This window comes from Sapajus apella, unplaced genomic scaffold (genome assembly GCF_009761245.1).
Source record: "Sapajus apella isolate SASKATOON/1434 unplaced genomic scaffold, GSC_monkey_1.0 scaffold3, whole genome shotgun sequence".
NCBI lineage: Eukaryota > Metazoa > Chordata > Mammalia > Primates > Cebidae > Sapajus > Sapajus apella.
The window spans coordinates 29,885,792-29,908,068 of record NW_022436943.1 but is presented as its reverse complement, the minus strand read 5'-3'; the positions used below and the strand labels follow the sequence as shown (position 1 = coordinate 29,908,068).

Genomic DNA, 22,277 nt, shown 5'->3' with positions numbered 1-22,277 from the left:
CCACTCTCCTCTCCCTTTTCACCATGGTTTACTCTGCAGTACCATTACAAACCCTAGTCATCATTAGGCTATGTTGACATACTGAACAACTGGTTGAAAATCCCCAATTAAATCACACAATCACCTATTTTGCCTGCTGCTTCTTTTTATTACATATATCACTTTGACTACTGAAATCACTTAAATCTATTTTACTTAAATAAACCAATTAACAGATACTTACTGATCACCTACTATGAGTATTGTAAAGGTAACAAAAGAGCAGTCATTTTGAAAATGTCTGCAAGGTTCTATAAACTTTGAATGTGAAGAGGGAAAGGTTAATCAACCAAGCAAAGGTGTACAATCTTCCCAATGCAATCAGTGGCTTGGCTGGAGAATTAAGAGAAAAGAAATAATTGCAAAAGTGACTTAGATACTGAGGAATAAATTTTGAGCTGGTGATAGAAGTAAACTTTGTCAAGTAAATGACAATCCAAGTTTTCCCCATGAATTTAGAAGATAGAAAAAAATGATCATTTTTTTTCTTTCCACTATTTCCCTAGTAAAATGAAAATGATCTTCTTTATTTCAGCTTTGGGAACATCTGTATTTTTTATTATATGTTGGTTCACATGCTGAAATGTTACAGACACACAATTAAAATATGTAGTGACCCTGTAGAAAGAAAGAGCAAGGGAGACAGAAAAGTTCACAGACTTTCTAATGCAGAGCCAAGTCTAGATATATTATTAGACATTCGAAAAATTCTTTCATACTCCAACCAAATATTTATAGCTTATTTTTGGTCAACAATCTTGTTATTATGTTGTTAATGTTAGATGACTGTGCTAAAGACATTCTGTAACCAAACCAGGGAAAAATTTGTGTGAAATGATTAAATACAGGGAATCCTATTTATAAATAGACTCGAAAAGTTCATTTGAAAATGTGCCATTTGGAACTGAAATTACATTTTTCACCTTTATTGGGGTTTCTCAGACCAGAAACTGCAGACGTCTCAGGGGCTTCAATATTTATGGGCTTTTTTTTTTGGCTGGATTTTTTAATTTTAATCCTAATATCCTAATATAACAAACATGAAAACCAACGCACTTTTATAATGCATAATAGCAAATCAGCTCTTTTATAGTAAAAATGCACTTTTGAAATACAGTGAATAGAATACTCTAGTTCATTTAAGTTGGCATTTCTCAAATGGTAGTTCATAATTCCCAGGGAAATTTTGAACCTATTGATTTTTTTCTCCAAAAAGAGTCTATATCTTGCCCATTTCTTTATGAGTAAAGAACTGCATAGACCCAATATTACAAGTGGTCAAGTCTCAAGGTTGGATTTCAAGTGGGTTACTTAGCTCTTAATCTAGCCATGCATTACATATGAATTCCCATGTCTATGAATAAGGGTCATTTGTTGAAGAAGAGGAAAGGTGATTGAATGTTTCCTTTTCTGGCCACAGGAAAATTTTTAATGTGATTTGTATTCTTCAGCTTTCTCCCATCTCTATTCTATCTCCCTGATTTCAAAATTGTTCTCCTTGATCCTTGCAGTTTTTGAGCCTCTTCAACTCCCCTAAAACAGTCTCCTCATTTGAAGTATGCATCCTATCTTACAAATTACTCCATGCACCAAAATGGCCATTTTTTCTCCTTTCAGCATAAAGCAAACAAACACTTCTATTCATTTAGTGGATCAGTTCTCAGTAGGAAGGCAATCTGACTGAATTGATATGAAGGAATGAAAGATTGCTATGCCGCTGATTTATCTATAATTATTAAGTCATTCCTCATTTTCAAATTTTGTTTTTATTTCTCCAAATCTAAGGAGATATGGTCTTTAACTCCTCCAAGTTTTTGTTCGTTCATTTTATTTTTAAGTCCCTCCAGTGGCTCTCTTGGCTAAATATTTGATCCCTGCAGAATGGCAAGGGTGCTACTTGGGCATTTTTCAGTTAATATAATAAGCAAAAGTAAGTCAGGAACTGTCTGTAAATAATGTATAAACTCGATGGCCACAGAAGCCTGACATATTGACTTTTGAGATGTTTGGAGGAGGCTAGCTGGTTACCAAGTGACTACCATAGAAATGCAATAAACTATGCTCCTAAGAATTGTGTTGTTCTTTCTTGAGAAATTTCTGAAACTGCTGAACTCTGGTAGCTCTATGTGTATCATGGCCTCCCTACATATCACTTGTCACTAATTGGCAGCAGCTGCTCCAGACAGGCTTGGTCCTGGCAAACAGACTGAATGCTTTTCTCTGCCCTTAGGAAATCTGTCTCTCCAGGTGAGGTTTGAGGCCATGTGCAGAGCAGACTGTTGAGTTTGTTTTCCTGCTATTTGGACAATGGATTAATTTCAGACTTCAACATTTTAGTGTCATTGGTCCACGCTTTTGGACATTTCTGAAAATAAGTGTTTTTCAAACATATTGTTTTTTCAATTCCTGATTAAAGGTCCACATAGCCCACATACAATATAAACATACAACATGTTTGTATTGTAATATACAATACAAACAAATATATCTTTGAGAGCTTAATGCAATTTGGTATAGAAATGATGTTGATATCCAATTTCTCCTCTAGTGTTGTTAGCCAGTTGTTATATGCTAGTTTCCAATTCATTCCTAAAAATGGTAAATACAGACTTATTTTCAGTAAAAGTTAAAGGCAAAGATGCTGACCTTCTTCTATTTTAACTTTTCAAAGAGCCCTGTTGGCACCAGAGTTCCAATATCAGTAATTTTCCAGAACCCTAGACCATCGGTGACATCATTTTTAATGTTTTGCCCTTCTTTACAATATTATAAAAATGAATCTTACTCTGCTTTTAATCACAAGCCTTATCCAACAATCAAGTCAGGTATATAATAAGCTAAGCTACTCTGTAAATCTAAACATTCCCCACAAATGGAAAAGATACAGCCTGGGCTCTCTGATTGTTACTAAGGCAACTATCTAAAATGAAAATCTGATTAACCCTTTTGCTGCCTGGAACTACCCATGTACCACGTTAGCTGACTTCCCTGAACTTATCTCTCCTTTTTCCCCCTCAAGAAATTCATAATTGCATTGCTCCAAAGTAGTTATGCTCTGGTTATCCTATCTGAGGCCAAGAGGCCTGTGATGGGTGGCAGTCCCATCTGGATGGCTGAGTGGGGTGGTTGCCTCATAATGAAGAAACAGATATTGAAACAGAGGGCACATGATTTCCCACTTATTTACGGCATCAGTTTGATGAAATCCTTGACAACATTAAAGGATTTCCATTCAACAAATAGCCAAGTACCACTGTATTTTCTTTTCACTCAGAAAATGATGTGACAGTAAGAGCTGTATGTTTCACAAACATATTTTCCTCAACTATTTTTGAATGACATTAGCAACTGTTACCATTTGCTAGGAAGAATAATATTTCAAAGCATTATGCAGAGTTTTAGCCAAGAACAAATATCCATCAGGCGCTGTCTTCTTTCTTTTGACAGTTAAACCAAATAGGGAATTCAACAGCAAGGCAGGGCGGTGATATAAGAACACACATTTCCATGTAACTTTGGCAATAGGAGGCTGTGCACTAGGAATTCCTTAATAGATTTAGAGAACTAAGTTGTATAATACAATTACTTTAAAATGCTTATACCTTTTAGAGTACATAAGTACACTCAAGGTTCTTTAAAACTCTCACTCCCCACTGCCTCCCACCACTCCCCTTCAAAACCTTTCTAGAATGATGACTTCATACTTTCCACTTGTACTCTCCACTGGAGGCAAAAGAGTCCATTTGTTATTCTCTACATAGTGCTTGATTTCTCCATTCCACTTCTGGTTCAGACCATTCCCTCCATCCTGTCTTCCCACCACGCTCCTGGCTCCCCTCTATGCTCCTCTCTACCCGTCTGAACCCATCCCTTCCTTCAGATCTTGTTCAGCTCTCATTGCCCTGAGGAAGCATTTCCCAATTAACCTCCTTCCCCTCCTTCGGTTCACCCTTTTATGTGCCCTGGGAATATAATTGTGCTATACCATTTTGTACTTGTTGATACATTGCTTGTAATTGCCTTTTTTTTTATTATTATTATGTCAGTCTCACTGCATTTGCTTCTATTTCATTCGTCTACATTTTATTCCATGTGTCTCTTCTTTCCTTGTTCAGTCTTCTAGTTTTTGTCATTTCAGAAGCAACATTGACGTACCCTGCACTGAGTAGTTCATCAATAAACACTTAATGACTAATTTAAAAAATAGTTAATGTTCATGAATCGCTTTAGCTTTTTATATTTTTATGATTCTTAGTACTGAATTTTGCAAGATAACAGCACCACTAGCAAATGGCTCTCAAATCTACATTGTCAGCTTATAGCTAATCTCCCATATCCTTGCATTCCCTTAAGCATATTTCTTCCTGGATATTTGTATTTCTTTTTCTTACTTTAATTTCAAATCAAACATGTCTGAAATGAATTTCATCTTCTCTAAAAACTCAAATTTCCCTTCACATTTACCAGTTTCTATTAGTTACTTACTGATTAAAAAACAACAACAACTACTCTTGCTGTTATCTAGCATTTCTAAACTCTAAATAATATATTCAACCTTTACACATGCCATTACGTAGGAAGAACTTGAAAGATGTTTGATACATTAATGAATTACATTTTTTGATTGCGTGTTCACACAAAGCATATAGTGTGCCTTCCTTATGGGGATTAATAATTGTAGTCAATAATCAGAAATGTAAAATAATATGTAACACGCAAGAATTACCAATGAAAATTGTTTCTAAGGATTTCTTTTCTAAGAAAGCTTTTGTTTTAGATTCAAGGGTACACATGCAGGTTTGTTACATAGGTAAACCTGTTGTACAGCTTATTTCATCACCCAGGTACTAAGCCCAGTACCCAAGAGTTATTTCTGCTCCTCTTCCTCCTCCTACAATCTACCCTCCACCCTCAAGTAGTCCCCAGTGTCTCGTTTCCTTCTTTGTGTTCATAAGTTCTCATTACTTAGCTTGCACTTACAAGTGAAAACGTGGTATTTGGTTTTCTCTTCCTTCGTTAGTTTACTGAGGATAACAGCCTCCAGCTCCATCCATGTTCTCACAAGATGTGATCTTGTTCTTTTTTATGGCTGCATAGTATTCCATAGTGTATATGTACCAAATTTTCTTTATCTAATCTGTCACTGATGGGCATTTAGGCTGATTCCATATATTTGCACTTGTGAATAGCGCTGCAATGAACACTTGTGTGCCTGTGTCTTTATGGCAGAATGACTTATATTCCTCTGGGTAAGGATATTTAATTTACTACATACTAGAGTATATTAAATCATTAAAAAGATGTTAAAAATTTAATTTACAGTGTGGGACCTAAAGTGGTGGAACTAGTTACAAATTCAGACACACACAGGAGAGTGAACATGGAGACTAGGTTTAATTGGGAAAGAGTAGAATGGACTTTGAGGTTACTAATTATTTGGCAGAAGGTGTTCCGCTTGGGGAGACGGTAAGTCGAGGCCATCTGTTGCCACAAATAGGTAACTATGGACAAATGCATTTAACTCTTTGAAGTTATACTTCTTGCCACTGTAAAAAGAATGAACTCAAGGTTTTCAAAGGTCACTTCCTCATACAGATTTTTATGGATCTAAACATAACTCATTAATTGGGAGATGAAAGATACCAGTGTGTGAGAATGAAAGTGAGGGGGGTGTTCATCAGAGATAGCAAGGTCCTCCTCCATTCCCTTCTTCTTTTCTCAGATCCCTTATTAATATGAGATAAAATTTATTACATCTTAATGTACTTTTTAGGTATTTACACTCCATCAGTAAACCAAGTTTCAAGTTAAAAAGATAAGACTTTCTTGGCAGAATCTGAGGCATCAACTAATGGAAGGAAGGAGGAATTTTAGAGAAGATAATTAAGACATGTAAAACCACATTATTAAGGTGTTACCTATTTGCAAGCCAATTCTATAACTCTACAGAAAACATTCTAAGGAATGGCCAAGGAGGAGGGAGGATCAAATAATTCAAGAAGATCTGAGGGGACCTATGTAGAAATCTTAAAATCAAAGGCAGGAGATCTTTGTAAGCTTTATTAGGAAACTGGTATGGTCTTATGAAGGGAGTGGCTTATTGAATCCAAGGACAGCATAACTGAGGATAATTTGGAGGTGGATAAAAGCCAAAGACAAACTTATTATTTTTCTCCTCTCCACCAAAAGCAAGCAAGCATACAAACAAACAAATTGTGGAAAGAACCATGGGCAGAATGTCACAAACAGTTATTCCTTTAATTATGTATGTGATCAGCTATGTTGTTTCTCAAAGCTTCAGTTTTCTTATTTGGAAAGCAAGGGTTGGACAAAGTGTCTTCAAACTCCCACATTCATAATCTGGCAATATCACAGTCCAATGGGACTGTTACCAGAAGATGACATATAATTTTCCAAAAGAATATAGAAAATACAGGCAGTAATGGTTTATTAACATAATGACAATAGAGGTTAGTATTTATGGAGTGCTTGCTCTGTGCCAGCCTTCGTGTTTTCTAATTTCCATACATAACCTATTTTAAAATTCAAAATACGTGTTTATATGTTCTATTAATATCTCCGCTCACACAGATCAGCCACGTGGAGCACAGAGAAAGGTAGAGTGGCCCACAGCCCACAAGCTCAGTAGTGACAGAATTCGGGTTTAAAACCAAGCATTTCAACTCCAGTGCCCGAGCTCTACATCACCATAATACAGCAACTCAAATGAAGAGAAGATATGGAAATACATATATTTCTATATGTATAAGAAGAAGAAGAAATGCAACACACAACCAAGACTAGAAACAAAAATTACCTAAAAGTCCATATAAAAAATGTCCTCTTGGGGTGAGGAGAGATAATACTTAGAAGGAAACATAGAAAACACTGGTAAATATTTGTTTCATCTCTGTTTTTTGCACATATACACCCAAACACAAAAGCATTTTTGCTATGTTGTTATTGAATTTGGTTTATTTATTTGAAATATAAATTAAAAATATGTGAGAAGAAAAAAAAAGAAGCAATCCTCAATGAGAGAATGGAAAATAAAATCACACTTAGAAAAACTGTTAGTGTTTAAAACCAAATGGCCAGTCACTACCATACCAATTATTGAGAGAAAATGACATACTTTGCTGCAGACCTCAGCACTCACAATTCAGAGCAACATCAGACGAAAGAGGATAAATGAAGAGCTCATGGGAAGAACATAACATCCAATCTAAAACTTGCTAGGCAGCCAAGAAAAATGCCCACAAAGTACTGAAGTGAGTTACATAGCGAATTTATTTGTATATGTTTGAAAATGGAGAGCATTGCATAACACTAGATATAGTGTTGCACTGAATAATTCTCAACATATCAATATAATGTTTTTACCCCACTTTCTCATAGAAGAATGATAAACCAATCAGGATGATATGACAAATATTACTTTCATTAGATTAAAAAACTTCATATTCAGGAAGCCTTAAAATATACTAAAATGCACTTTTCCCATATCAACACAGAAATTAATTACAAGGGATTTACAAATAATGGTTGTTCATGGCACAACCTCAATGTTTAGAAATCCACAACTGTCAGTCCTCTGTCTGGAATTATCTATCAATCATTTTAATGATATAGATAAAATAATAAATTAGTTGCTAACTTAATTTGCTATCAGCAATAACTTGGAAGGAATCACTATATTCAGATATAAGTCAGACTTGTAAAATTCTACTCTTTTTCAAATATTGCATAATGTAAATGTCTATTACTTTGTTTTTTTAAAAAAAAAAATCTTTTGAAGTAATTATTAACTGCATTTCTTTGGTAATGAAAGAATGGTTCAGAATTGAATTGACTCATCTTTGGTTAACAGCTGAGAGAGTGATGAAGTCAGGATTTGAAACTGGGTCACAGTTTTCTACTATCTCAGCTGTCTTTTGGTGGCATTAATATTGTAAAAACCAAATACAGATTTTGAACATTTTTTAATGTTTCTACAAAGTGACTATCCAAACTACAGCTTTACAGAGGAGTTATTTCAAAGTAATTTACTTGAGAATGAGAATGGCAATGAAAATTAACACTTATTGAACTCTTCTTTAAGCACTCTGTTAAGATCTTTTTTAAATGTCATTTTATTCAATTTATATATTCAGCAAATATTTATCGGGTATATTTTAGGTGTTCGTGAAATAGCAAAACATAAAAGATAATCTGTCCTTGTGGAACTCACCCTCTAATTAGGGAGAAAAAAATAATATATGAACACTAAATACAAGGTAATTTCAGGTAAAATAAAGATATAAAGAGATAATAACAGTTTTGTTTGCTTGATCTGTTTAAGTTTGTCCAGAGAAGGCTCTTAGCAGAGAGGACATCTGAGCATGTCCCTGAATGAAGCCAAGGAGTGAGCCATATGAAGCTGTGCAGGTGAAATGTCTGAGGGAGAGGGCACAGCAAAAGCAGAGGGATCAAGATGAAAATCCAGCATATTCTATAGCAGAAAAGAGTCTAATGTGGCCATGGTGAAGTCAGCAAGGCAGACACTGGATAGAGTGGTGGGCTAGAAAAACATCAGGTAGGGCCTTGCAGACCATGGAAAAGGTTTCGGATTTTAGTCCAAGTGTGACAGTAAGCCATTGAATGGTCTTGGGAATACCATGCTGTAATTTACATGTTAAAACACCACCTGGTTTTCCATGTGATAACCAGTCTTTGGCGGACAAGTATATACAGAAACAAGTGAGAAGGCTGCTGCTGAGGCCTGGTGAAGATGATGGTATTCTCAACCAGGATAGCTCTGGAAGTGGGGGAAGTGGTCAGATTTTGAAGGGGAAATTCATTGACTTGCTGGGATAGTCAGTGTAGAAAAGAGAGGAATCAAGGCTAAGTCCCAGATGTGGGGTCTGAAAAGATGAGGACATTTATGAAGCTGAGGGAGCTTCAGATAGGGGTCATCTTCGGGTATATGTTTTGGAGTTCTGATTTCTACATCTCTATTGTGATACAGTGATGTAAAGTAGGCCATTAGAAATGTGAGTCTGGATCTCAGATGAGAGATTGGGGCCGGGATTTAAATTGGTCTAAAACATGGAAGTTAAAGCCATGGGGTATGAGATCATCTAAAGAAAAGAATAGACCAGAGTCCTGGTCTCAACATTTAGCAGTTAGTTTCTTGGCCAAGGAAATAGAAAGTGCATTCAGCAAGGTGGGGAAAGCAACAGAGGCTGTGTCCTGGGAACCGAGTGCGGACAGTGCTCCAGGAAGGAGGGAAGGATGGAGTAGATAAAAGTTAAGCCTTACCACTAATCAGGATAAGAACTCCCCTGCTTTCATTTTTTAAAAAAACAGATGAAGAACCTGAAATCGAGAGAGGTCAACTAACTTGCCTAAATTACACAGCTAATGAGTGCTGCAGCTAGGACTCACACTGGTGGGTGAGGTCTGATTTGAAATATCATAATTTCCACATTTTCAAAGTGTATGAATATTCTCTAAACATAGATAATACTACAGAACCATTCTGAATGAAAATACTGATAAGGCTAACGATTCACAAGTGGGACCATCCTCATCTATTAAAGAAATAAAACATTTAACAATTAACAGATTTTTGGAGAAAAAACAAATTCACAAAGACGCTTGTCCATAACACAATTCATTTGCATTGCCAATTTTGCAGAACCATTTGTAATTGTACATTAATACCCTTGATATAAGTTTTTATTCTGTCCTCAGAGTAAATATATTAGTATATAATGTAGATTTGCACTATCATCTATTTTCCTAACTCAGTGACAAAACATTTGAGTATCCCTATATACTATGCTGTAAGCAAGAACCTATATAACTCTAAATTTATACACCACTGCTGTAACATGCTCTATGCCAACCAAAGCCGAGGCACCTTTTGGTATATCCCTTTGCTATTCCCTAACACCATAAAATTTTTGGCAGCAAAGAGCTGCCATATGGAGAGACAATGCCTACTATTCTACTATGCAAAAATCATGAAATGAATCACTATAATTCTCTGTGTATCATAGTACATTTATAAGTATATGAAAGAAAATTTAGTTTTTTACATAGGCTAAAATAAAGCTTTCAAAAATAAGTTATCAATAAGCTTTTCAGAATAAATTTGAGGAGAATATGTGACTTGATTTTAAAAGTATCCAGTCTGTAAGCTTTGGGCAAGCAACAATAAGAATGAGAAAGACACGAATGCCTCAACTTCTCTAGCTGGAATGTGGCATCTACCAGTCAAATAATTTTTTATGATAATTTAGCCTAAAGTATACTACGTAAAATACTCAGTGGTGATGCACACAAATGCCAAGTTCATGCCAAAATAAGCAGAAGCAAGTCAAATCTGTCACAGGCAAACAAATATATAATATGTACACACATATTTATGAATGTACAAATGTATGCATATATGTCATATGCATGAGCCATTTAATATAGTACCTCATTTTTTAAAAATATACAATATTTATAACATCATTATTAGAACATAAACTCAATGAATCTTAATTTTGGAATCTTGAAATTCACCTGGGCCAGGCTGAAGTTAATGCAATCCTTTTGACTAGAGAATGTCAGATAGGGAACATAAGTGGGAACAATTATAATTGGACTTCATTTAGCCAAATTTAAATATTTCTGTTAACTGGACAAAGAGATAAACTCTGTATTTTTCTATGCTCCATATTTATATTGACTAAAATCTATCTTCCTGTAATTTGCATGTACAGAATTAAAACCAATCTTTTTTTCTCGTGAGGCCTTCTTATTCTAAAGGCAGTTTATATTGTCTCCAATTGTAGTGAGCATTTATGAAGTGTCTTCCTAGATCCATGCTTTTCTGAAAATCACTTCTTTACCTTCCAGCATTAGGTGTGTCCCTCTGCTGTGCTGGGACAGTAAGTCTTTTCCCTGGGGTTTTCAATACAGAATCAAGAAAGTCAAGGACATAATTCACTGGGTGGATACAAGTATGGGCTAACAAATTCAAAGCTTCTGTCCACTGAGAAAAGGCAGCTGGACATGAGAGGAAGGAGAATGAAGCCAGCTTGAAGAAATCAGAGGCCATAACAAATATTGAAGGCATCCTGAGGGTTTCTGAATCTTTGGTACTAATAAATCTTGAGGCCCAGTGAATTCCTGCCCTTGGTATCTATAAAATACTCCGCAATTCTAATAAATAAATTTCGCCTTTTCTTTAAGCTGGCTCAACTGTGTCTCCACAGCCTGCAGCAAAGACTTCTTAATACATTCTCATTTACTTCAACCAATGCCCCCATGAAATAAGAGTAGCCCAGGTCTCTAATCCAGGTACCATCATCAAGTGTGTGACTTTCTACAAATCCTCAGAATTCTCTGTGTCATTTGGTCCTATTAGTACCAACATCTTATTTCCTATATAGAAGAAAAATAGGGAGAACAAAAGACAGAAGGGAATAAGGCTACCTCCAAACCTGGGTAATACTGTTATCTCTACTTTGAGAAGAATTTGCCTATAATTTAGAATTGAAGAGTAAGGAGGGGTGGGGGTATAAGAGTACAGAAAAGAGCAAACTAAGAACAACAGAGCAGAGGGGATAAAAAAAAATTAAGCAATTTTGTCACCATTTTAGCTAAGTTTGACCATGAATAGACATGTCCAATTCCAGTTAATTAGGGAACAAGACCAGGGAACAGGTGATTAATTCTCTGGAGTCCCCTTACAGACTTTCCCAGGCAATAATGGCACTAGTAGCTGCCATCTGTAGGCCCTACCATGTGCCAACTACTGGGCTTGGTGTTTTCATATGTTATCTTGTTAATTCCTTGGCTTAGACATCTTTTGGTTATGTTCAGAGGAATAAAAAGACTGCTGGCTAGTATCCGAAGCCTTGCAGTATGGTGCAGGGCTTCAGGTGGTGATGGAAGAAAATGATTCTTTGTCAGTTGCCAAGTATAAGTTCAGGAGCATAACTTCGGGTAAGAAAGAGGAGGAAGATGGCTCAGCCATGGAACCCAGGGTAGCCTGTCATTGAACTCTGCTGGACTGTTAGGAGAAGATTAAAGCTGAATACTAAATGATGATCTAGCACTTAGTGCACAACAAAATATAAGACTATGTCTACAAGTATTCGCATTTAAAAATATTCATAGTGAATATGTAAAGGCATTATTCTCTCGGAAAATATGAATGAAACACTGTAACAATCATGCTAAAGTCTTAAGAATCAAGTAATTAATAAGCATTCCTGAGTCTATCCTTGAGTTCTCACTTGCAAACAAGCTTCTCTGCTTGAGTTAGGAATATTGCTATAAACTTTGGAGATATATATATTAAGTAAACAATAATATAGCCATCATACTATAGTTATTCACAACAATAACAAATAAGGTAAAAAGGGTTTAAACAATTTTAAAAAATGAAAAATGAGCAGTTATTCCCTAACGCTTTTTAACTTGTATTAACTATAACATTTATTAAATTTAATTTTAAAAGAAAGAATGAAATTTAAAAAGTTAGCAAATTCAAGAAATGAAAACATTAAAAATACAACAGAGGGGAAACGTTTGATTAATATTTTTCAGATGCAAAGACATAATAATTAGTTAAAAAAAAGAAATCCTTCTTTTCTTAGAAGTACTTCAATGTTTAAATGATGTATTTTACACATAATGCAGTTTTTCCTTCCTCAAAAAAAGATCTTTCTCTTTGCTTATAAGCTTGACTGAAGTAAAAAAGAAATAAATCTTACAAAAATTTCAGAGTATATTTTATTCCCAAATCCATCATTAATATTCAAAATAGAGTCTCAAAATACTGAACTCATTATTGTAAACAGGGAACTTCTAGGTGTATTTTTTACCAAGCACAACTTTGTGTTTTAGGAACATCTGTCTTCACACTATAGACTAAAATCAACAGGAATACTATCTTAAATACTTGAGCAAAACTCAGTAAAAGATACAGTAGGCAAACATTGTGGTCGGCTCAGCAGTGATTACCAACTCATGCTCCAAATTCACTATAAAATGAAAATCAATATTTCCACAAGTTCCTGCAACATAAAAGATAACCTTCATTGATTTTTCTAGACTTAGGCCTCTCTGATAAAATCTAATATAAATTTTCAACCATGAGGATTTGGATCAGAGCAGGGGTGATAAGTCCTGCACATCTCTTAAGAGGTGGAGAATTTTTTTTTAAAGTGCACGTTCATACTATTTATAATTTGCCCTGTGCAAGTGAAAGCCTTTTCCACCAGTGCTATCAGGAATCTCTTCTAATTTTTATTACTGTGAGGCTAAAGCCTGTTCCAGATAATTTGGAAATTTCAGGGGAGTTGTGATAGGGCTGATGGTGCAGCCCTGGCTGACTTGAGAAAGGAGCTAACCGGTAATAGCCTCCATGGCTGTGCTGATTAAATGTTGCCATAGATGAAAGGCCTGCCATTGCTGCAATAAATTAACCAATCACACAAATCCCAAGTCAGTGCTAATCCTTCCTTGATACTCTGATCCTCTGATCAGCTCAAGGAGGTAAAGAAACTGGCTTGTGACGCTTGGTGCTCTAACCCCTGGATTTCATGTACACAACGAGCTAATGATATCTTGCTGACCAGTTCAATGGGATGAACTTCTCTCACAACCCTTAGGGAACACCACAGCCTTTTTTTTAAAAAAAAAAAAAAAAGAAAGAAAGAAAGAAAAGAAAAGACGAAAAGAAAAAGAAAAAAGAAAAACTGACAAGCAGATGGGAGGTTTTGTGTTTTACTAGGAAACTGCAGGCAAACTATCCAGCACTTGTTAACTAAAATAATCATAAAGACAGGGCCACAGCATGACATGTTTTATATCGTTTAGGTGTGGAGGATGAATCACAAAAGGACAAGGATCAAACAGAAGTGGGAATACTAAAGAAAGGCAACTGGGGAGAGCGGCATTTCAGGAGAGCAAGGTGGTCTTTTTTTTTTTTTTTAGGTTCAGTTCTGAAGCAGCTACCCCAATGAGTAATTTAGATTTTTTGCAGGTCCACATTTTGGGTTTCTGGAAATGATGTTATACACGCTGTGTTCCATAGCCATGCTAGCAAGTGTGATTTAGAAACTGATTTAGGAATAGACTCATTTAATCAATTAGCAGAAGGTCTGACCACATGCAGTGCCTCGCTGTTAATTATGTGAGGGGTGCCTCCGAAACAGTTCGTGAAATTGAGTCTGTGCAGGATGCATTAGTGGACTTCATAATTGGGGAAAGTTTTTTTTGTACGTAGTAATTGGTTGCTAGAAGTAAGAAGGCTCTAGGGTTTTCCTCCAGGGTTTCACACATAAAGAGTTTTTGAAAGCACTTCATTATCTTTCTTGGTCAGTCCCAAGAAATTAAAACTAATTTTTTTATGAGGGAAATATAGGAACAAGGAGGAAAATGTAGAAAGTCAGCATTTTGGAAATGAAACTAGCTTATTTAATATGAGAAACATCTATGACACTATTCTACTTTTTAAAGAGAGAGGAAGAAAACAATTTTTCCAGAAGTTAATTTTAAAACTCATCTACCTGGTTGGTAAAATTTGATCACATTGAAACAATTTGATGAACCAAAGCTAAGATAAGGTGATTATAATTTGGTGTGCAGATATTCTAAGTTTAAAATGCATTCATGGTGATAGAGAAAAAAAGAAGCCCTTTATCAAAATAAAAGTAATCAGTCCTATCAGTTCTCTCTCTCATAAAACTTCCCTGGATTCTAACCCTCTTATCCTTCACCTTCTTCTTTATTTACATGATGAACATGTATGTGTAGGACAGCTTTCTCAAGTGACCTTCCCAAAGGCAGTCCTTCCCATTGCTGGATTCAGCGAGAGCAAGCCCCGTTGTAAGGAGCAGGTCTCACGGGAATTAATTAGTCAGAACACCAGAAGAACACCGCTCACTCCCTGCAAGGCATTCTGGGCCAATGCTGCAGAATAACACAGCTATTTCTGACCAAAAGGACGGAAAAAACCCCACAAAAAACCTTTTTTTTTCCCAGGAACAACAGATGTTATAACAGTTCAGACAGGTACTAAAGTAAGTTTTATGCAGCAGAACAACAGGATTGGAAAGAACTGAAATAATGATCCCCAGCAGAATTTTATCCTTTTGAGTTCTCATCTGATGTCTCACACCTGCAATATCTATTCAAATTTCATATTTATCCTAATTAATAGTCCTATATAATGTAGTTATAGTGCGGCAGTACTATTAGGAATTTGATTCACTATCATTCCCAAATGAAAGACATTGTTCATGGGAAAAAATTAAATAGGAGACCATTTAAAACATGCTGCACTATATATTTTCTTAGTAACTTAGAAGGAAGACTCAAATATATTGTTATGCTACCCTTTTTATTACTAAATTAAGATGGGTTGATAACAGCCTATCAATATTATTATAATATTTATCTGCATTAAATATGATGAAAAAACAAGGAAAAGAAAAAATTGAAAAATGGCTTAAACATAAAAAGAGAAAACAAAATTATTCTCTGTACTCTTTAATGACTACTTTTATTTAACAAGAAACTACTGTGCTTTTATCTAGCGTTAATGAAAGGTACATGGTATGTTCATGAAGAAATTGCACCGGGGAGAGGTTTAGGTCTGCTCTCTTTTTCTCATTAACATGCACACACACAACTTCATAAATGTCAAATATTTGAAGCATATCATCTCCATACCCTTAGTTTTAAATAAGTAGAAATATTCTAGCATTTGACATTACTTTCACTCAAATTTTGTGTAACTCTAGGATGATTAGAAATAATACACATAGAAAATAAAATAGCATTTTAAAAACTGACCATGTCAACTCCTGCCAATTTGAAGATTTATTTCTGATTTTCTGTGACTTTAAACAGAATCCAGGCATAACAGGACCCTGACATTCAACTGCAACCCCAAATTCAACATCTATTAAGAATGTACTTTTTTTCACGGATACCAAGGTACAGCTTTCAAATATACTGGTTACAGTAATAATGCAACTGTTACATTAATGAATGTGCCAGGAAACTGAAGCACAATTATATGAACCTGAAAAATAAAAATATTTAAATGTAGAGTTTCAATTCTGCTTTGCAAAAAAACAACACCATTAACTAAACTTACAGAGTGGAGAAACAAGATGAAAGAAGGGACTATGTCTATTTCTTTCCTGGGTGCCACACACTGAAAATCACCACAGATAGATGCTGCCTTGCTTAAATGAGGTTGTAGAGATAGCATTCCAGGCCCTATCTACTTTATCTGCTCAGGGATCTCGTAATCACTCATCAAAAAAAAAAAAAAAAACCGTGAAGGCAGTCTCACCCAGAGACCTCCTTCTCTATCATGAGTTGCTTTATATGATGACTAGAAATTGGTTAAATTCTTATAAGAATAAAATATTTAACTATTATGATCTCTGTTCTCACCCTTGATATGCAAAAGAAGCTTTGGATTCCAAATTGACTAAGAAACTTGCAAGAGCATTAGGATTGGTGCTAAACTTGTAAAGGTTTTCACCGGACAGGTAGAATACTTTATTTCCCTAGGTATAGCATACCAGAACAACCAGGGAGTTCCAACGTATTTGCAGCTAGGGTAAAAACTAGGATGACGGTGGAGAAATGTGTAACTTTCATTATAAATGTTCTCCTCCTGTCTTTGTTTCCTTCTCTCTTTCTGAAAATGCAGGGATGAATGAAAAAGAAAATGAAAGAAAACACTTTCACTTTTCTGCTGATTTTTTTTTTACTCTTTTGTTTTCCTCCTTTTCTTGCTTTTTCTTCATTCATTTTTATTCCTTTTAATCTACTAGGCCAGACATGAAGTGATCAGAGAGTCAAACATATTTTCACTCACACCTTACAACCTGCTCTTCCATTTTGATATGGATACTACCATTTGCCATAAATGTTAACAAGGTGCACAGAAGTAATGTCTACTAAATACCAAAGCACTTCATTTGGTAACTTTAGTACATAACTAGTTATTTCTTTTTTTGTTGTTTCCTTTTTCAGATAAAAGGAGAATTTCAGATAATTTTGCTTTACTCTCAGTTTATATGGTTTTAAAATACACAAATTTTAGATGATATTGGAAGTCAATTATAAGATGTTAGCAGTATATGATTCTATTTTGAGATTTAATGAGGAGTAGATAGATTAAAAAGCTCTAAGAAGTATGTGCCTATTCATATGGCTAAAACCAATAAAAGAGATTATTTTAGCCATGCAGATAAAAATGTTGGCAAAGAATTTCACAATATTTAATGTTCTCTATTCCATTACCATTGAATAAAAGATAAAAATCCAGATTTCTTGGCAAAGCATGGAAAGTTTCCTGTTACCTTCTTTAATCCTTATTATTAGCCCTGTTTCACCCAATATTGTGTGTTTCCCCCAAACACTTCTTTGTTTCATGTTTTTATGACTTTGCATTTACTGTTACTTCTGCCTGGAATCTGCAGTCCCAATTTATTTTCTGAGTCAATTCATCTTTCAAAACTCTTCGGAAAATCATCTTCTGGAAGCCTTTCCATGGGCACCTGAGACAGTAATATGTTTTATCTTCACACTTACCATGGTTGGATAATTGCTGTTTATGGATGGCCAGCATCTAGTCCAGCTCCTTTGGTTAATAACTCTCCCTCTGTCTTTTTGGGTAATTCCTCCACTGAACACTAATCTAGGGACCCTTCTCTCCCTTGTCTAGTGACAGAGATGGGACCTGAGATAGACTAATAAGGCCCTCCCTCCCTGGACCTAAGTCCTGAACAAAGAAATAAAAAGACCAAAATGTGTTGGAGCTCATTCTTGCCATGAAAGTGCCTGATAAGACTGTACAATGGTTTCTACTATTAGACTTTCTTCACTCTCAAATTGCCTTGATTCTTGTCCCTTCATAAACCTGGTTCCCTAACATCCCACAGATTCTGTAAACGCCCCCATATCCTCTCCATAATTCTGGTTTTGCCTAAGTTAGCCAGAAGTTATTTCTATTGCGTATTTATAAAAAGAAACAACTTTTATAGAATCCTCCATCAGAAATCATCTTATGATACTATAGTTATATGTTTATGCATCTGATTCTCTCATTAGACTGAGTTCCTTGAGGGCAGAGACTAAATATAGTTTGTTTAACCTGAGACCTTTGCATAGTGCCTGGCTCATGGCAAGAATTAAGAAGTGTTTGCTGAATCCATGAGTGAGTCATGATTAACATGAGTGCTGAAAAGGGCCATTGTTAAAATGCAACTATAGGGGGGTAGTATAAAATCAAAGCAGTATGAGTTTTGAAGTCATATCTGAGTTCAAATCCATAATTTGTACATTAATTGGCCTTGAGCTTTTTGAGGAGTGTCTGAAACTTCAGTTTTCTCACCTGTTAAACTGAAGAACTATCAGCTTCAGAGAGTTATGGAAATATGAAGCTACAAAACACTAAGCTCAGTCCATTGAACCAAAAATATTAACTATTAATATTGAGGCTATGAATAGAACTACTTACTATACATTAGATCTGTGACTCTTTACAACGTAGAGCTGAGTTAAAGTAATACTTAAAATATCCTTAAAATTTTAAAAAACATTTTAACAACACTACCATACTAAAAGAAAAAGGAAGTTATTTGTTTTAAAAGGCATAATAAAATTAAGATTTACTGCCAGACCCTCTTAGCATAAGAAATCTTATAGAAATTAATTTTTGGAGCTACTTGGACCACATAGTTCTCAAACACATGAGACAACAACCACACCATGAGTTACTGCCTTGAAATTAGGCAAGTTAGCTGTAAGTCAAGAGGAGAAGGGATGGGCTGGTTTAAAAGGAATAACTCAGGCATTTAGGTTTAAAGGCGTCTTTAAAGATCTTACCGCATTCTTTGTTGACGAACAAGGTAATCAAAATTTAAAGTTTTGACTACAATAACCCTGGAACCCCTGGAGAATACTCAGTGAAATATGAGAGCGGTTTTAATGCCCAGAAGCCCTGCTGCACTGTGGTAAGGTCAGCTGAGGAGCACTGTTAAGACTCCAGGCCATAATGACTCCATATGGAGCCAGAGAGCAGCTAAAGTAATAAACTCTTCCACGATGATTTCTTTGCTCTTTGCAGTGCTAATGTAGACTGACAGCCACTCATCTTTCTTTCAGGGATTTTTTTACTTGAAAAATCACAATTTTTTTTTGCAACTATGATTAAAATCTACAAATTCAAGAAAAGCACTGACAAAACCAACAAAGTTGTGTGTGTGTGTTTAATATTTTAATGAAACTGATAGAAAGTCTTCGGCCCTTGACTATGCACAAAAATGATTTCGTTTTTTTTTTTTTTCTTGGAACGGAATACTCACTGAAGAGAAACTGGCATTAGCTTACATGGTAATAAGATGACTCTAAATGAGGCATCTGAGGACAGAAACATTAGAAATTGGGGACAGCTGCGGACAGCAGATTTGGGACACTGGTATCATGTATGTAACAAATCTTTATTAATAAGTACATTAAATCCCATATTTTTCATTTATAACTGCTGCATAATTTCCTGTTAACACTTCATGTAAATTCCAGATAAGGTAATAATTTTTTTTTCAGAATTCTATTTCTGTTTCATTATATGTTCTATACTCTGCCCCACAGGTCAGTTGCATGATTGAAGTATTATGCCTCATTAAAATTCCAGTAGTTAAAACATGGAGACAGAATTTTGGTAATTCTTTTCTCCATTACTAGAATTAACCATTCCAATACATTCCTGGGCTCCCTGAACCTCATAATTTATGTGTATATATACACTCATGTCGATATCATTAACAAGTTCTTAGACATGCACACATATAAGAAGCATATATAACACAGATATATGCTGGTCAAGGGGTCTCGATGTCCTAAACAGAAAGCTCTTATCTTTCTTTTGCTCCAGTGGCTGAAAATCCTTGCCCCACTACCTCCCAGTTCAGTATTTCTAGCTAGCAGCTGCTATCAGAAACCTAAATAACAAAAATATGCAAACTTGCACACTAATTCCCTTTGGAGATAGATCTTGGCTGCAGCCCTGTCATAAATCAGAGAATTTCGATATGAAATGAGGCAAGCAGCTCTAATCATTTCTGCATTTCAAATTGGATCACTGGCTCAATCACTGGGCTTTTTTAAACTGCTTGCCTAAGAGCAAATGTGAGGCGGGAGATAATTCTGAAGACATCTCTCCTTTTGTGGCCTTAGAACTCTTTTAACTGTTTCAAGACTGAAGGCCACATTTCAGTGATAATAGCACAAATCTGGTGGGAGAGATATGGATCCTTCAAGACATCTTCCTCCTCTTTCAACTCACAGAATTCCATCAATATCTGCATATATTATATATATTAATATATGTGTGTGCATATGGGTTTTGTGTGTCTAAAAAAGAAAATGAGAAAAAAAATAAGAGAAACATCTGACATATATCCACAGTCTATTTCTCCTTAGAATTTCCTGTTTTTGACACAAGACAGGTTTCAATTGCACTGGGAGATAGTTAACATTTTTAAACTGGAAAAATGTATTTCAAATCAAATGTAATTGCACCAAAATGTGAAAGACTTTGGAGTTTCAAGGATGGCCTGCCAATTTGGCCACCATTCAATGGCCAAATGAGGAACAAGACAGTCCTTTAACCTTTCCAGATGATTTTTCAATTCTTATTATGATTACATTTTTATATTTTTACATTTCAGACAATCCTTTAAAAAACAATGCATCAAGGAAGCGGGGCTGGCGGGGGGCGGGGGCGGGGGGGGGGGAGACAGAAAAAAAGTCTCCCAGGCAATTACCAAGAGTAAAGAATCCTCCTGACCTTTTGATAGTTTTGCTTTGAGTCTCCCTCCTTTCTTATCCAAATGACACTAACTTGCTGCACATTTCCTGTGCTCACTACAGCCCTTTGAAATGGAATTTAACTACTTTTCGGAGGGTTTTCATAAAGCCTTGTAAGCCTAATAGTGACCCGATGAGATATTAACGCTAAGCTCCTTGCGTTTTGAGAATAGAATGAAAATGTTTATCAAATTTTTCTTTTACACAGTTAACAAACAAAACAACTCTGCTTTATCTGGTGTTAATTTTTCTGTTCTACTGTCACCTTTTCCTGGCTGGTATTATATTTTGCTTCTGGGGACTCAGGATACCAAATGTGCCATCTCCTTGCTGTTCATTTTGAGAACTGGGAGAGTATCAATGTTGTGCTGATATAGAGGACTTTAATAACTGCTTATGTTATTTTAGCAATCTAACAAATCTATCAAATGATGATATTACTGGCTATTTTATATACAGCTTTATAAATTGCATTTCTTATGAATATGACTATATTTTTGCTGTATACTTTCATTCATTAAGATAACCCAATTTCTCAAGCTTGTCAAGTAATATTAAAAAACAAAAGCCTTCAAATAAAATTTTTCTTATGTAATATTTTATAATTGATTTGATTAATTTTGGTATACAAGTTTAAAACTGAATTAAAAACTCAAGGCATTAACATTTTTCCAATGTCTTGATTAAAAGCTATATTTACAGTACTGTCTATGTAAGTTCCACTGTTACAAAAATAAAGAAGTGTTGTATTTTTAAGAACAATTAGACAAATAAACAATAAACAAATCTGTGACAGAAAACTATCACAAATGAAAATTCTTAAGTAATCCAATTTATAAAGCAATGTTATTTATTAACATTTAGATACCACTTGGCTTTTTATTGTTGTTGTTGCTTTTTTCTTTTTTCAAATAATTCTAAGAGAACTCCATAAAATCCTAAGAAGTTCTGAAAATGTAATCTCATAATTATATAAAGTTTATTGTTCATAACCCAGTTTGTGGCCTCCAGGGGAAAAAAGTCAGAATCAGCAAACTGATTCATAGTCTATATTTACTTTTTTCTTTATCTGTGAATATTCAGCTAAGGCTCCGAGCTTTAGACTGGAGTTAAGTCTGAAAACTGAAGCTATTTTAAGAGAACAGGGGTAGCTGTTACCCCACTAACTTATCTACCCACAACTGATAAATACTTATAATAACCTTACATTAGCCCTTTAATCCCTCCTATTTTTATTTTCCTGGCTAGGTCCCAAGCTACTAATATTATGGCAGAACTATACTCTTTCAAGTCCGATATATGGGTTTTGCTTATTCCTAAAGTGCACTATGTGTCTTGTGTAAAGTGACTGAGAG

General features: G+C 35.2%; 1 protein-coding gene and 1 long non-coding RNA gene across 5 annotated transcripts in view; both read right to left on the bottom strand.

Moving 5' to 3' along the window:
- ZFPM2 (zinc finger protein, FOG family member 2) overlaps positions 1–22,277 on the bottom strand; it is a 465,431-nt gene that overhangs the window by 182,014 nt on the left and 261,140 nt on the right. The gene's annotated exons all lie outside the window — the stretch shown is intronic.
- LOC116532461 lies at positions 7,820–12,484 on the bottom strand. Its single transcript, XR_004260876.1, has 2 exons — positions 11,448–12,484; positions 7,820–10,725 (listed from the first exon to the last, which is right to left on the bottom strand). It is a non-coding gene; the product is annotated as an uncharacterized LOC116532461 (long non-coding RNA).